Below are 18,905 nucleotides of genomic sequence, written 5' to 3'. Positions count from 1 at the left end.
TTTGGATTAAGTAGAGAAGATAGTACAAGTACAAATGCAATAATATAATGAATTTCAGATTCAGTCTAAAAATCAATAAAAATATATGCACATATGCTTTCATATATACTTAAGAACATTAAGATATTAGCAAAAAAAAACGGCCTGTACGTGAGGATCATGGAAACATGAAACATATTTTCTTTACGTTAGTCAGTAATTTTTCAAGGTTTCTAAATAGATAACATACTACAAATATTTCAACATTTCACTATCATAACTAAACCTCTTCATCTTAGCTCCTGTATGTTAGCATAATTAAAAGATATGTGGGCTATTTATGAGCAATATAGGTGTATTTTTTATGATTATAGAGTTTCAAATAGCTCAGTTGCTATCAAATGCTGATCTGGCCTCTGGGGGCAGGCTCCTTGTTTCTTTCTTAGACGATGCCTCTTCATTCATCCTCATGTGGGAAATGGGTCAATGCTGTATCTTCCTTCCCATGTAAAAAGAGGTGCACCACCTCCTTCCTTTATTTAAAGCACAAACTCCATTCATGAAGCTGGAATCCTCATAATTTAATCACTTTTCCCCAAATTCAGCCTCCTTTTACTTTCACAAAGAGGTTTTGGTTTCACCCTATGTTTTGGAGGTAAACATTCTCACTATTCTATACATTTTTAGAGAGCAATGCATATGATAAATATAAATAGATAAAACAAAGATTGATAAAGACCTAATCAGTCAAAATCTCTTCAAGCTATCAGGAGCCACATGGTATTAATATAGAATTTAATAGCAATTTGTATAACCACTGGGGTTACAGCTTGCTAGGATAAAAAGCCAGAATAGCATAAAAAATTACAACATGCAAGCCAAAGGATCTGGTGGCTCATTTCTGAAAACCTAGCTGCTCAAGAAGCTGAGATCTTAGGTTGCAGTTGGTAGCCAGCCTGGTCAGGAAAAATCAGGGGACTGTCTCCTATAAACTACCACAAAAGCCATAAATAAAGCTGCGGCTCATGTAGAATGCTAGAAGCTCAAGGACAGCATCCAAGCAGTATGTTCAAGCCCCAGGAGTGGGAAAAAATGTAACATGCAGCACAAAGGTAGAAGGTTGTAAGCAATTCTGTAAATTTACTGCAACTTAAAATGTTCTCTAAGTCACTCTATCAGTTTCCTGATTGGATCCACAAAAGTGAGTAGTCATGTGATGTTCACATTTTTTTTTATCCTTAGCCATTTGTCTCAATTTCCAAATTTGATTAGACTAGATTTTACTGAAAAAACAGAATTAGAAAGAATTAAAGTCACAGAGAAATGTGGACAGACACACAAAGAAAGTAATGCAAGTACTGTCCATATTTCCAAGCAAATAAGGATCTTGCAACATCTCCACCATCCCCAGCCAAACAAAGAAGAATGATGACAGTGTAGGAATGGTAACACTGGACATGTGCTCTCTTAGGATGCCCCGTAGGGCTTAATTAAACTGACAAAACTGATAGATTAGTAGGACAAATGCAAACAAATTTAAATGCTATGTGACCTGGATAAAAAAATGAAGTAAAAGAGCACACATGCTTTCATATGAAGTGAAGAGAAGAAGTTATATAAGATGAAAATATATGAATGATATGGTCAGTAAAGAGAAGATAGTAGTTTGATTGTTGTTGTTGTTGTTTTTGCCAGTCCTGGGGTTGAAGTCAGGGCCTGAGAACTGTCACTGGAGCTCCTTTTGCTTAAGGCTACCACTTAAGCCAAAGCACCACCTCTGGCTTTTTCTGTTGATGTGGTACTGAGAAATCGAACCCAGAGCTTCATACATGCTAGACAAGCCTCTACCACTAAGCCACCTTCTCATCCCCCAAAGTAGTTTTAACAAATTCCCCCCACCCCAGAATTCTCATTTCCGTCACTCCAGGTCTAAGAGTTTGCTTTTAGTTATTTTATTTTATTTTTCTATTCTGGGATTGCAATTATTTTTGTCTTTTTTTTAATTTAATTTCATTTTATTTGTGAACATACTGTACAGAGGGGTTACAATTACATGGGCAGGATAATGCGTAAATTTCTTACCAAGCATTGCAGCCTCCTCCTTTGGTTTACCCTTCACATCCCTTCCTAGCCTCCCCCCTCCCCCCCAATCCCAATCCTTCTCCTTTCCCCCCTAACCCCCCCCCCCCCCGCACTGACGTTGTAAAGCTCGTTTTGGACATGACAACTTGTACTTCTCATTGTTGCAACAGGTCCACCTGTATCCTTAAATAACTGGTTTTTCCCCATCTCCTCCACAAGTTATACTGACATCAAATATAGTGAAAGCAGGGGTTAAACTGTGGGGGAGGGACATACAAAGCAGCAAAGAAATAATCTTATAAATGCGTTAGAAACACATGCATGAAAGAAAAAAAACATTAAAATACATATCAAAGGGTTCATTTTCCTGACATCACATTATCTGACCTTTTCCGCTTGACTCATACATATACTAGATATTGCAAATAAGGGAAACCATGGGACCTATGTTTCTTTGGGCCTGGCTTACTTCATTTAATATAATTTTTTCCAAGTTTTTCCATTTCCTAACAAATGGGGCAATGTCATTCTTTCTGATGGAGGCATAGAATTCCATTTTTTCATGGGAGTTTTTAATCTCCTGGCTTTGGAAGAAGGGTGTTGGGTAAGGGGATCACTTTTATCTGCTATTGCATGTAGCTTTTCTGACAACAATCCTAAAACCCACCAAAGCAGCATATTTGGGGGAAGGGGGTGCGTTCTTCTTCCTTCCATCAGCATCTATGAAGATACTCCAACTTCTTTCCTCCCAAGGAGTCATAACAGTTATGATTGTTATCAGAGAATTTCAATGCATTTCTTTATTGTTTTATCTTTGAAATAAGACTTCTTTTTTTAATACATTTTTTTATTGTGAAAATACCATACAGAGGGGTTACAATTACATGGGCAAGGTAATGAGTACATTTCTTATCAAGCATTGTTGCTTTTTCCTTTGTTTCCCCTTCCCATCCCTTCCGATCTCCCCTCCCCCATCCCACCCCTGTTCCCTTCTACCCCCTTCCCCTCCCTGGCCAAAGTTGTAAAGTTTGTTTTTCGACATAACATCTTTTACATCTCTTTGCTGCAATGGGTCTACCTGTATCCCTATTTAAACAATTTGTTTTTTTTCCTTCCCCTCCACAAAGTATACCAACATCAAATACAGTGAAAACAGGGGTTATATCATGAGGGAGGGACATACAGTTTCTCTTCAGATCATATAAATCTTTGGCCTTTTAATACATTCTTTATTGTAAAAAAATGTACAGAGGGGTTCCAGTTACACGAGCAAGGTAATTAGTACATTTCCTATCAAGCATTGTTACTTCTTTATTTGGGGGCAATACTGGAATTGGAAGTCAGCACCAAACACTTGATGGGTAGGTTCTCTGCCACTTGAACCATACTTTGTTTCCTTTTGTCATAATTTTGTCATTTTTTAGAGTGTCATGTGCTTTTTACCTGAGCAGACATCTGATGATTAGCCTCCTACTGACACCTCTATGGTAGCTGGGGTTGCACCAGCAAGCTGTTGTCCCAAGCCACAGAATTTATACAATCATTAGACGTACTTTGGATTTTCCTAATTTGATCATAACATAATGGAAATTTTAAGGTATGTTTTATGTGATCCAGCTTCTTTTCCTAAACAACTGCTTTGAGATTCATTTATGTTACATGGATTTATTTTTGGTCTATCATAATAGATTTGTATGTCCTTTTAGGAAATTATATTGGCTTGGTTATAGTAGCTTGTAATATATATCTTAAATCAGAAATAGGGCCGTTATTCTGATACAAAAAGTTTAGCTTAAATATGACTCCTTTTGAAGAATTTACTCCACCAATTACACTCCTGCATATACAATTCTTCAGTCAGCTTGATTCTGTACATATACATATACCCCCATGTATGTGTTGATATGGGAGTTTGTATTACGCATTCACAAACACACAAAAATCCACATGTGATGGACTGGGAACATAGCTCAGCGGTAGAGTGCTTGCCTTGCATGCATGAGGCCCTGGGTTCAATTCCTCAGCACCACATAAGCAAAAAGAAAAAACCCAGAAGTGGTACTGTGGCTCAAATGGTAGAGCACTAGCCTTGAGCTAAAGAGCTGAGGGACAGTGCCCAGGACCAGAGTTCAGGCCCCACGACTGGACCCCCCCAAAAAAAATCCACATGTGAGAGAAAATATCATTGGTCCTGAATTATTTCACTCAGTATATTTTCCAGATATCTTTTCCCTGCAAAAGACATAATTATGTTCTTACCTAATGGTTGCAGAAAATTCCAGTGTGTGTGTGTGTGTGTGTGTGTGTGTGAGAGAGAGAGAGAGAGAGAGAGAGAGAGACATTTGGGGTTTAGGTGAGGGGTTTGTGGAGGGAGAGATGGATTAATAATAAAGGAAACAGAGGACAAATACAGTCAGAATACTCAATGTACATATGCAGTAAAGCAAATGGGAAATGGGAAATGAGTGGTTACATGTGGGATTGTCGAGAATGGTAGCAGAGGTAAGTGATGAGGAAGCACTGGAAAAGGCTGGGATGTAGCTCAGAGGCAAAGCACTTGCTCAGCAAGTGCAACATCCTGGTTCAATCTCCAGCACACAAAAATAAAACAAAAACAAAAAAAAAATAAAATCACTTGGATATATTGGCAGACATATTTGACTGTAACCTCTTTGTATGACCATTTAAAGTTTAGAAAAATTATTCTTTTCTCAAAAGTGTAGAAAATTAAATGAAAAATAACTTCTTATTCTGTATATTGCCTTTTTATTTTGTGGTCATTCCTTTAATGTTTCCAGCCTTAGTCACTTGATGCAATCTCACTTTTCAAATTCTGTTTTCTTACATTTGTGTGTAGGGGGGACATCATATAAATAAAATAATAGCAAAACAAAAATAAAGTCAAAATATTTTAACTCCATTTTTTTTCTCCTGGGATTTTTTTTAGTTTGAAGTCTAATATTTTAATTTTTAATTCTTCTTCAGTTAATTTGCTTGATTTGATATAAAATAAGGTTTGTTCCAGGGAATTTGGAATAATATTGGTGTTGATTGCTCCTAAAATATGTGGCAGAGTTAAAACAACCTGGTTTGGGCTTTTTGTTTCAATGTTTTTGATTTATGATTCTTTCTGAACTTTTTTTATGTGTTTGTTCAGGCAATCTACATTTTCTGATTTCGTTTTTGTAGATTGTATGGTGCTAAGAATATACTCATTTCTTCTGAGTTATCCACATTGTTGGCAAACCATTGTTCACACTAGTGTCTTATGATCCTTTCAATTTTCAGTAAGTTTGTTTCAATGTGTCTCATTTCTGAATTTATCCAAAGTCTCCTCTCTCTCTCTTTTCTCTCTCTCTTTCTCTCTCTCTCTCACTGATATTAATTTTTTCTAATTTTCTAGGTCATAAACATGTAAAACTAAATTTTAATTTAATATTTTTTCTTCCATAGGGTTGGCATTTCTCAGTACAAACTTCACTTGCAATTAAGTTTCTCTGTTTTTTTCATCTTCATACACCTTGAACTATTGATGATGTATTTTAGTATATGAATCTTTCATAAAACTTGAAAATCTGATGCTTCCATGTTTTTCTTCTTTCTCAAGATTTCCTTGCTTGCTTGTTTTCTGGTGCTTCTACTGGGGCTTGAACTCTAGATCTCATGATCTCACTTGGCCTCTATGCTCAGGGATAGTTAGCATTCTGCCACTTGAACCAGACCTTCACTTGTGGCTTTTTTCTTGTTAACTGGAGATAGGAATCTCACAGATTTGTTAGGTCTGGTTTGGAACAATGATCCTCACATCCCGGCCTCCTGTGTAGTCAGGATTACAGAAGTGAGCCACCAGCTCTTGGCTAAAATCTACGCTTTTTGAATGTAGTTCATTGGCTGACTACCTGTCAGGTGTATATGTAGTGTATATAATAAATACAATTTTGCTCAGGTATGTGCTTATTAACCTATATTGGTTTTTTTCCCTAACACTCTATATCCCTAAGTTCCAAACCACTCCCCTCCCTCCTTTTCATGTGCAAAACTAGATTTTAGTTTCAAAAGTGCAGAACTTCAGTCTTTTCCTTTATCATTACTCTTGCACATCACCATTCATTCTGCCCAAATCAAGTGCCTCATTCTTACTCTCAGAGCTCACACCTGAAACCACCCTATGTCAACCAAAATAATTCATAATTCAAAATGTGGTTATCGTTATTATTTTAAAAAGTTCATATATCTCAGTTACATTTTCCCTTGAACCTCATATAAAATTCATGTGATATTGCCAGGCATCTGTCATGAAAACAACACATTTCATAAAGAAGTATCTTCTAAATGTCCTGTAAATTCCTAATGTCAGGGTCTAATGTTACATTTTAGAGGTTTTCTACAGAATTGAGTAGCCTCATCTTACCTAATTTAATAAATGTATCTATTTCATACTTTCAAGTGATAAATTTTGATCTAACTTCACAGAATTTTAAGAACCTAGGAAATCTATGATTTAAAAATTAATTAATATTTTTATTTAAAATGATTTAAAGTTTAAAATGAGGACCCCATTTTAACATCATACGATTTATTTATATTTATATTTTTTATACTCAATATTAGTATAAAACAATTGTTTTAAGATGTACAGAACATAATACAATTAAGTGTCCTAAAAATATTATAATTATGCTTAGTAAGCTTGATGCCAAATTCATGAATCCATGCTTTTGTTTTCTTTTGGAAACTGGTACTAAAGACTGATTTCTTGTCTGTGTAACAAAACTGCTCTGCTTATGGTTAATTCATACTCAATCTTCTCTTTTTGCACAATTAATTATATGGCATAAGAGTGAGGTATGAGTGAGAAAAGAAATTGATGGCTTTATGAATGACAAATTTATAATCCTTACAATAATGTACACATTCTCCTATAAATGCTACATGAACCTCGATATCATAGGAAACAATGGTTATAAAACAGAGATGAGCATTATCTGAAGTGTATTATCTCAATTTAAAAGTACAAAGTCTTATTTGAAATCATTTTAATATGTTTTTTGTAAATATTGTGAATTCATTTTGTTCACGTTCTAAACTACATAAATCTTTTGCTGAAGAAAGTAGAGTATGTTATTATATCTCTACCCTTTATTGCTTCATTTTGCCATTTGTTAATTAAGAAATATAAGTAGCCGGGCGCCTGTGGCTCACGCCTATAATCCTAGCTACTGAGGAGGCTGAGATCTGAGGATCGCGGTAAAGCAAGAATGTCCGTGAGACTCTTCTCTTCAATAAATCACTAGAAAACTGGAAGTAGCGCTGTGGTTCAAGTGGTAGTGTGCTCGCCTTGAGTTGAAGAGCACAGGGACAGCGCCCAAGCCCAGAGTTCAAGCCCCAAGACTGACAAAAAAAAAAAAAGAAAAAAAAAGAAATAGAAGATAAGGATTTGCATTTTATTTTGTAATACTTACATTTTTGCTTTCCCAGTAACCAATGTGCACTTTCTAAGAAGTATATTAATTTGGAATTTGCTCAGCTCTATATACTTAAGCATATTTTATCAACAATTTCATTAAAATGTAAAAAATATAAAATAAGAATTTAAAATTAGATATTATTATGAGACGTAATACAGTTTGTCTTTAGTTAATGTGTACAGGATACTAAATCACTTTTTGCAGTTTTAAAATTACATTCATTTACATATATATTCTAATAAAATTAATGCAATATTCAACTGTGAAAATGTATATTACATATTGGATAGGTTATATAATAATAACATATTAGTAATTTATATTAACATGTATTTTATGAATTAATTAAAACAAATGAATATACAATAAGAAATTGCTTCTTTAATTTTATCTTTCTATCACAAAATAAAAGTGATATCACAAACATATATGTAGATTATAAATCAATAAATTTTTGAACTGTGTTTTTGAAAAATCTCGCCATGATTCTTAAAATGGAAACAAGTAGATAAAATGATAATTAAAATAATTTTACTCTATGTACTTAACTACTCTTTTATTTTACTTGGACCATGGAACCTCAATATTTAAATTATATATTTCCTTGTTGAAGGTCTTATATAATATCTCCTTAGTTTCAAAACATCAGAGACTCTTCTAGTTAAAGAGATTAGTTTGTCATTAGTTGTTCATGTCCCATCAGAATCTTTTAAGAAATACGATTAGAATTTACTTGCATAAATTATTACTTGATATTTTTGTGGCTGACATGCCTCAATAAATCAGTATCTATCTGACCATATAGTTTCCAATATCGGATTACAAGTACATGATTTAGTATGTTCTAATTCATCTAGAATATTTATAATAAATATAAAATATTATGATGAGATATGTTTAATATTGCTAAGGATGCTTCAGTAAATGCAATTAGAAGACATGCTCACTGACATTTTAGAGGGATGTTTTCTAATCTAAATACAAATAGCAGAGAATTTAAATGCCTTTTTGGTGAAAGCAATATTACTAGTCTAAGTTTTCTTAGATTTTACCTCTAGAATTCATCCTTTCTTTGGGGAGTAAAACACGGATTTGAGAAAGCAGAGCTAATTCAAGTGTGTAGTAAGTCAATCTGTTTTACTGCCTTTATTTTTTTTCATTATATAAAACCAAACATGTTAGGAAAACAAGGCCGGCAGGAGAGCGTTTTCAAATAATCTTTGGCTAGAAGTACAAAATGCTGCTGGTAGCCTTTACTCAACCTTCAACAATTAATTTTGGTCACATTATCAAGTACTGTTTCCATGACTCCATTGCTGGAAATGATCAGGAGTAGAAGCTGAGTTGTGCATTCAAGGCTGTTTACCAGAACTTATAAAGCTGAAAATTCTGGAGAGAAGACACTAATATTAAACAAAAATGAATGTTTAGCTGAAGTACTCCATGTATGTATGACTAAATAGGAAGTAAGAAAGAAGCTTGAGGGTAACAATGTTAAGTAAAATAATGAAAATAGAAAGAATTACCTCTGTGTATGTAAACTAATTTACAATTCCATAAAGTTAAATCTACTTCCATAATTATGTATACACTTTATGTTTACATATCTTAAAACAGACATACACAAAAATATAAACATCATGAGAGAAGAAATGTCTTCAAAAAAGTAAAGAAAATAAGAGAATCTAGGGTTTTTATGTTAATTTTTAAATAGAAACAAACATAGGAATATTAAGCTCTCAGAGCAGTTAGTAAATAAATCTACAATGTCCATAAATTTCCCCCATCTCTCTCCTGCCCTAGGTCAATATTCTGTAGCCATTACACAATCACAAATTTGAGGTAAAGGATGTATCAAAATGTGTTTACATTGGCTGGACAAGTTTGCTCATTTCTGTAATCCCAGCTACTTCAAAAGCAGAGATATGAAAATTAATACTCAAGTCCAGCCTAGAAAAATTGTTAGTGGTAGCTTGTGCTTGATGTCTGTTATATCATACATTTTGTACCTTTTCAGGCTTTTTTCCCCTTTTTGGGGAAGCAATGAAGCTGTGTTTTGCACTTGCTAAATAGATGCTCTAACTCAAAACCACATATTCAGCTTTTTTAAAAAAAATGTTGCATTGCTTATTTAGTGATGAGGGTTAGCCTTCTGCCTAGCATGTGCCTATATTGTAATTATTCTTTTTCACATTTATTGATGTAACTGAGAAGGCAGGCACACTACTATTCCTAACTACTGGTTGAGAAGGGTGTTAAAATCATTTTTTCTCCTGATCTAAAATCATGATCCTTCAAATCTTGATCACCTAAGTAGCTTGCATTATAGGCACAAGCCACAATACCTGGAAAACTGTTTCAATTAGGGAGGAGTTACAGTTACATGAGTAAGGTAATGAGTACATTTCCTATGGAGCATTGTTACCCCCTCCTTTATTTTTCCCTTGCCATCATTTTCCTCCCCACCTCCCCAACTCTTTGTAGGTCTGACTGATCCAAAATAAGACATCTCTGAAACGTATAATATTTGATTATAGGACTACTTGAAAAGTAGTATAGAAAATGTGTAAAGGGAGTCACAGGAAAAAGTTTTGAGTTGATTTTTTAATCTTAGAAATTACTTATATGTTTTACAAAAGTTTCTCCACAAACACAGTACACTTACATTTAACACTAGTATGGATGGTGTTATGATTACTTACTTATCTCCAAAGCCACTCTCTAATCTACATGATTGCTTGTTTCTTTATTGTTGAGATATTTCCCAGAGAGCCCAAAAGATAGAACTTAGAAGAAAAGTTTTCAAAGCAGCCGTTTTCAATATTTCCAAAGTAAAAGAAAACCACACTGATGATTTAACTGAAATTTTGGTGACATGAGTCATAAAATGAATAGCAATTATATAAAAAGGAATCAGGTGAAAAATCTAGAAGTCGAATTGGACCAGAACTAGAATGAAAAATCACTGCCAGGGCTCAATGGGCTTCTTGACAGAAGAAATAATTAGCAAATTTAAAATATGGCTGAGACTGATCTGAAAAAGGGTAAAATGAGAGTAGATTATTCTTGAGCAACCTATGGGTAAGATAAGAAGATAAAAAAAAGAAGAGAGAACATGAAAAAGATTTGAAGAAACAACCATTGAAAACTATAGTGTTAATCTCTAAGATGGTCTACAAAGACCTCATAAAATATATATAAATATCCATACATTTTACTAGCAGATATAACAAACTACTGAAAGCCAAAAAACAGACAAAATGCCTGAAACTAATAAGAAAAAATCAGCTTACATCATGCAGTGAACTACACTAAGATTCACAGCTGACTTCCTTTAAGAATTTCCCTAAGGCATCAACTCAAGAGAATAAGACTGCCACAGATTTTTTTTAAATTGTGAAGATACCTTACGGAGGGGTTACAATTACATCAGCAAGGTAATGAGTACATTTCTTATCAAGCATTGTTGCCTCCTCCTTTGTTTCCCCTTCCCATCAGCCCGCCCCCCAACCTGCCCCTGCCAAAGTTGTAAAGTTTGTTTTTTGACATAACGTCTTGTACTTCTCATTGTTGCAATGGGTCCATCTGTAAACGATTTGTTTTTTTCCCTCCCCCTCTACAAATTATACCAACATCAAATACAGTGAAAACAGGGGTTAAACCATGGGGGATGGGCATACAAAGCAACAAAGAAATATCTTATAAATATGTTAGAAAAAAAAGCAAGAAAGGAAAAATATTTGAGTCCTTATCTGGGGTTCATTTCGTTTAACATCAACTTACCTGACCATTTCTGCTTGTCTCAGACATATCCTAGTAATTGCAAATAATGGAAACCATGGGACCTATGTTTCTTTGTGCCTGGCTTACAGATTTTATGCTTTCCATTCAGGATATTATAAATACTACTTAGTAAAATTTGATCAATATCAGAAACTATACCCTGCATAGATAGAATGTGGCTGGAGGATCCAGGACAGTGGGTTGAGTAGGAGACAAATAGGTAGAAACTAGACTATAAGGCTGGTGAATGGAAGGATCAAGTGAGAAGGGTTAGGATTGGCAGAAATGAGCCCTGATTGTATGTTTTTTTTACTTACTTACTAACTTATTTTACTGTTCACAATGTATAGATAAGCTGAAGCATTCTGATAGATAGTTTCCTACAATCCAGCACTAATGAAAATAAAAGGGAATTTACTATCACCAAAAGACAGGAGAAACAAAGCAAAGTATAGTAAAGAAAAGGAAGGAAATCATACCATTCAGAATGCTTTGCACTGTTACCACATACCATAGCTAAGACTCTGAGAAACTTTTCTGCTAACAGAGATGGGATGGGAACTGATAGCACTGCTGATCAGTACAGCACCTGCCTAGCAAGTGTAAGATCCTGAGTTCAATCCCTGTTAACAACGAAGCAACTGAAAAAGCAAAGTTATAGGACAAGAAACAAAATCCAGACTTAAAAGGGAATATTCTGAGATAAGGGCAAAATGCAGATCAACAGTAAGTAGATATCTCCCTATACTGATCAATTTAAGGAGCTCTAAAGGGTCACTCAAGAAGATTTTGAAGTTTCTATGTTACTCTGGAAAATAATAAAGATGTGAGATGCTGCAATGATGTGATGGAAGAGGATAAAGGAGAGCAGAGGAGGAATAAAATATCATTAGTAGAGAGTTACAGGATTTAAAAAAATGAAGAGGGCTGGGAAGGTGGCTCAGTGGTAGAGCACTTTCCTTGCATGAATGCGGCCCTGGGTTCGATTCCTCAGCACCACATAAGCAGAACCAAAAAGGCTGGAAGTGGCGCTGTGGCTCAAGTGGTAGAGCACTCACCTTGAGCTGAAGAGCTGAGGGATAGTGCCCAGGCCCAGAGTTCAGACCCCACGACCCGACCCCCACAAAAACATGAAGAAATTTTCCATCTTTATAGAACAATTAACAGAGAAAACAATGAAGAGTCACTGGTGAAATGGTTAAGGAAGTTAATTGAGAAGCCAAAGATAATTACAGTTTAAAAGGAAATGTTATATATAATCCATGGCCTGTTATTTCATATGAAAGTAACTTTTACTGTAAAAAATGTTTTGATCCATGTGAACATGTGTTTTTTGGGAAGAAGCGTCTGAAGTATCAAAAGTAGAGTGCCATTGTGATGGTTTATTACCTCCCAACCTGGGGAGTAATTGCTGAAATTTTTCTTGCATGTCTTACTAGTATGTAAAGATGAGTTAGTCATTAAATACAATTTTAAGGACTTTAGTCCACAGCTGAATAAACCCAAAATATTTTCATTGACCTAAAACTTTAAGCACATCATTAGAACAGACTTTTGAATTTGGATGGGTAAGCTGGAAGACTTTTATCATGCCCACATCATTCTATCCACATTTCTTCTCTCTGACACATGTAGAGCTGATGTGTCAGCTCTGGGTTTTAAACATTAGGATGTCCACTACACATTTCCATAACCCCATTATTTTGACAATATATCTGGGAGAGAGGAGATGTACGACCTGGAAAGGGGGTAATGCGTGCTGGCAATATGAGCACCCAAACCCATAATCCCTCCCCCCACCAAATATATCATTCTTGAATAGCAACAATCTGAGAATAACAGTGAGTTGTGACTCACCAATCAGAAATTTATTTCTTCCTTATAAGAAAACTAAGGCACCAGATACTGATTCCCATTTTGAGAGTGGGAATTGTAAGCCTTATGGCTACTCATAATTAAATATCTATAAATAGGTATGTACGTGCACAGTTTCACATTTGAATAAAACACACACTTTAGTAAGACACACCCCATGGAAATAATCATATTGAAGAATGGGAAGAATGGATAGCTTTCCAGATGTATTTCATGTGTTAATCCAGACAATCCATAGTGATTGTGTGATTGTGTCTGGGCAGAGTAAGCTGATGTCAGTATCTCATTTTCACTCATGACCTTTATTTTACACATGAGGAAAATATATTCTAGTCCTACATATACAATACCACTGAATAATATTTTCTATTTTCCTGACTTTACTTCTCTATAATATTTTGTTTGGAAAATTATCTTGGGTTTATAAGTACACCCTCTTTTGTGATACCTTTTCTAGTGTTCGCAAGGGGTAAGAGCATCAGAGGCCCCTGTATTGTAGCCCAGCCTTTAGCAGGTTTGCATGGTAGAACCCACAAGTTGTGTTTCTTTAGTATCTACTAAATGAATGAAGGCAGAAAATTGACCTAAGTTAATGACTCATTCTGAATTATTTTTAAATATGGTAGAGAAGTGCAATATAAGTTTGTTAAGATATAAGATGAGAAGCACTAATCTTCATGTTGCCAATAACAACACAATCCTACATGAACTTGAGAGTCTCTATTGGTCTAAAGACAAAATCCAGATCATTTTATCTTCTCACATAACTAACACATCCTGGCCTTGATTTTTCAGCTTTGAAGGAAAGACAGACTTTTCATCAGGAAAAGCCTTTGTATTGCTAAAGGTCCAACTGGAAAAGTCAGATTAATATTTTCTCCTTTTTTACACTCTTTTCTGTACTAATGTTGTAAGAACTTAAGACTTTATCTGGTTCAGAGATCACTCTTTTAATAAATAATTTCAATCTGTAACAATTGAGATCTTCCCAGCTAAGGTGAATTCCTAACAACTGTGTAGGTGTTACACATATCCCTTATACCAGTAAAATCTACTTTATCTCATTTAATACTGGCCCCCTCCTGGAGAATAATTAGAGTTTCCCAGTCTTATAGAAGTGTTTTATAGTTGAATCTGTTCTCTTGTCATGATATAAAAATTATTTTTATAATGTTGGAGTTACTTCAATTCCTATTATTTCAGTTCCTATTAACCCTTTGCCAACTGTGAATTTTTTCCTCCTCTTTCTCTTATTATACTATGGAAGACAGCAGTTAAGTCTTTGTAAATCTCATTTAGTTAATATGAGTTCTGTCCTGCTTTCTTGCAATGAGACTCTCTCTCAGAATTTCTAATTTTTTTTAATGATGAATACATCTTCTTTTCTACTAATCCTGTTTATTTTGGGATGTTACAAGAATTTGAATGTGTATCGCTTCTCAAAATATCAACAGAAATGCATTACTGTTAGGTTGGAATTAGAAAATGAGGGTATTGTGGTATATTTATGTCATAAAAACCAAATAAACAAATAATAAGCATCACACACTCCTGCATAGACTAATGCTATGGTTACTGGAGTAAGTGCACAAGTTCTTGTCCTCTCTCTTACTCTCCTGTCACATGATGTATTTCACCAACAGATGATACCCTTAACAGTTGCCCATACTTTGATATTTGGCTGCCTACAGTGTATAACTGTGAGCCATTATGTCTTTCTAATTATAAGTTATCTTCTCTAAACTAACTACTCATTTACAATAGCACAAATGGTTACGACAGAAACTGGAATGTAAAAGTAGAGCAGTGGTGTAACAAATAATTGAACCTTTAGAAGAATGTCTAAGATAGCTGATGAGAAGAAGCATAAGAACTTTGGAGGAGGCTAGGAAACGCCAATATAATCAAGAATGATAAGGCAGGTAAAGTTTAAGAAGGAGAAATCTGGATAGAACGTCTAAAACTTCAGAGAGGTTAGTGAAGTAGTATGTTCTAAATAGTGGTAGAAATGTGGAAAATAAAGGTAGCTCTAGTGAGCTGCTGGTGGAAATTAAAAATAAAATATTGGAAACTGGAAAGAAGGCAATTCTTCTTATAAAGAGGGAAAATTTGTCCAAATTTTGTCCATGTCTAAAGACTTTGTGGTAAACAGAATTTAAAAAATAATGCATTGAGAACAACTCAGAGCTTGTGCTTCATGAAGGAAGTCAATCTTAGAAGAGTAGAGTGTGATCTTATTTCTATGAATTAATGAGAAAAGGGAAATTTACAGATAATGAGAATGAAGAAGTACTATAAACAGGCATAGGTTATCTACCACTTTAGAGTTGTTGAAAGAATATAAAATTAGATATTTTTTCAAATGTGGTGACATTTCAGAATTTCTAAAACCACTTCAGATAGATAAATAAATGCTATTGTCTGTAAATAGCATACCAATTAAGCTGCTATATTTACTTAGGGAAGGTCAAGGTTGTATGGAAACACACAAAGAATGAAAAATGTTATTAATCAAGATGGATTGTACTTAATTATTTGTTGAATGGTAACCCCCTTTTACAATTACTTAACAAAAATAAAAATACATACATGGAAGAAATGAAATTGTCCAAAAAGAAATATACTCTTTACCAGACTTATGTAACTGTAACCCTTATGTATATCACCTTTATAATAACAGTAAAAATAAGGAGGTAACATAGGTAAAAACGAAATGCAATTTTCCTGTCAAACAGGGTCACTTAACTTGATAATGTTAAGATTTATTTGCTATACTTGTCATGTCTACCTCTAAGAAATTCAAAATAGACCGAAGTAGACATCAGTGTTGCTGGATATTTTTTTAATTGATAAGTTTTTTTTGTGTGAAAATACCGTACAGAAGGGTTACAATTACATGATCAAGGTAATGAGTACATTTTTTATCATGCATTGTTGCCTTGTCCTTTGTTTCCCCTTACCATCCCTGCTTCGACACTCCCCTTCCCCAGCCCAGTCCCTTCTCCCCTCTCCCCCCGCCAAAGTTGTAAAGTTCATTTTTCAACTTAATATCTTATACATCTCATTGTTGCAATGGGTCCACCTGTATCCCTATTTAAACAATTTGTTTTGCCCTTCCTCTCCTCAAATTATACCAACGTCAAATATGGGGAAATAACATACAAATCAACAAAGAAATATCTTATGAATATGTTAGACACAATAGTAAGAAAGAAAAACCATTTGAGTGCTTATGTTGGGGTTCATTTCCCCTAACATCAACTTATCTGACCATTTCTGCTTGTCTCAGACATACACTAGTTATTGCAAATAAGGGAAACCATGAGACCTATATTTCTTTGGGCTTGGCTTACTTCACTCAATATAATTTTGTCCAAGTCTTTCCATTTCCTAACAAATGGGGCAATGTCATTCTTTCTGATGGAGGCATAGAATTCCATTGTGTATATATACCACGTTTGATTGGTCCATTCATCTACTGAGGGGCATCTGGGTTGGTTCCATATCTTACCTATGGTAAATAATGCTTCAATAAGCATGCAGACGACTTTAACATCTCTCACTCTCATCTTCATAACATTTTTCTTCCTCTACACTGAACTTGATAACATAGTTTACAGTTAAGCATAAGCAAATATTAACTTTTCTGCCTTGGTAGGTTCAAGTTTGCTTAACAATTTGAATATCAAAACAAAGACTTCAGGGTTTCGGGTTTAGATATTACTCTGGTTGGTGTTATTGTTGAACTGTAACTTAGCTTACAGAAAAGAGATATTTGAAGATTATTTGAATGGTTCATTTCCTGGTCCTCATTGCTTGTGAGTCGATATGATGTACAAGATCCCTGAGTACTGAAAAGAGTTGAGGCTCTAATTTTAAAGTGTTGTATCTTTGTTGCTAAGAAGCACTACATTTAATTTCAAGCATTGTCAGTCAGAGACATCCATCAGAGGTCCATTAAACAGGAACCATTTGATGTAAGCTTTGTGGGTGACAGAGCCTATGTTTCTAGCACTAGCTGAAAAAACTAAAGCCACAAACAAACTCTTAAAAAATCACACAACAAAGCCTTACAGATTAATGAGACATACAAACATAAACAGACTTCATAGCCTGTTTTACTAGTTGTGATTTTTATTAACTATGCCATTAAATTTGAAAGCAAGCCAGTAGAGCCTCTTAGTCCCTCTATCGGTCTCTGAATTAAATGAAGATACATTTAGCTGTAAATTCTGAGAACCTTCCAATTTGGGGTGCGGGGGGGAAGAAGTGATGTTCTTATCCCTTGATATTTCCACTACTGTTTCCCTTATAAAAACCCAAAGAGATTTTGAAAAAAAAACAGACCCCAGGTAGGGTAATGTTGCATTTCAATACCTTTTTATCTTTTGTGTATTCAGAAATATTAGAAATCAAATACTTCTAAGCACGTTTTGTCCTCTACTCCCACAATGGTATTTTAAACTGTTTTGTGGTTTCTAAAGGAGGTAATGTTTGGTGCTTCCTGCAATAGCCTGAGGCTACAAATGCTCTGAGTCCACCGAGTTTATTCTCCACAATTGTTCAGGCAGCCTGCATGAAGCCATTTTGCCTCTCACATCCAGATTCAAGCTGAATACATTCATTTCATTTGTAATAGCACGTTGAATACTGAATATACCATAGGCTGATCTTAATTTGGTTGAAAGCAAGGACTCCAATAAGTCTTTCCAAAAGATTGGACCCCCACAATCAAAATCTAGGCAGAAATAAAGAATAATGACAAGATCAATTCCTACCTGTCATCCCACTATGGACTATGGATATTATTGATTACGTATTATTCTAGGTCTAACTGTCACCAAAATGATAAACAAATTATCTATCTAGAGTCACTTTTAGCTATTTATAAAATGAGCATTAAGAGTATTTCTTTGGATTTTTAATCACCTATACATCACATCACGTAGGATTGCATTTCCATGTTAGAATAAACATGCAAGTTAGAATTATAATGGCTATCCTTGCCAAAGGTTTGCCTATTTTGGTCCCAGCAAAGATAATAAGAAAGAAAATTACGAGATGCCAAATATGGCATCTAAATTCTCATATTAGGTCTTGTACCAAATTTAGCAGGTTTATTTATTCAGACAAACCCAAATCACATCATTTGAGCAAGTTCAGTGAGATTGTTTCTTTTGGAAACTTGGAATTAAGTTGGGACAAATTGCTGGGACAGAGGACAAAATGAATGGGACTATTATTAAATCCTGTTACTTACTAACGTTTCCATTTGTGCCAGAATAAGAATGGAAGTAGGGATGCTAGAAAACCTAAAAGAGGTACAGAGAAGACTAGGCAGAGTTTTAGACCTCTAATGAGTTTAAGTCCTGTCATTTGGGAGACTGCTGCACTAGAATGACATTAGATATTCTAGTGTGTGAGTCTCTTTATATTGGCTTGACTTCTGTTAGTTGCCAGCCACGAATCAGACTAACTAACTAACCCTCACCATAACCCTAACACTCACCCTGACCCTAACCCTCACCTCACCCTAACCCTCACCCTCACCCTAACCCTAAACCTCACTCTCACACTAACTCTCATCCTAAACCTTACACTCACCCTCACCCTAACCCTCACAGTAAACCAAACCTATACCCTAACTCTAACCCTTACATTCACCTTCACCCTCAGCCTCACCCTCAGCATAACACTAACCCTAATTCTAATCCTAAC

This window comes from Dipodomys spectabilis, unplaced genomic scaffold (genome assembly GCF_019054845.1).
Source record: "Dipodomys spectabilis isolate Male_0828 unplaced genomic scaffold, ASM1905484v1 ptg000320l, whole genome shotgun sequence".
In the NCBI taxonomy this organism is placed as follows: Eukaryota; Metazoa; Chordata; class Mammalia; order Rodentia; family Heteromyidae; genus Dipodomys; species Dipodomys spectabilis.
Note: the sequence above shows the minus strand (reverse complement) of the source record.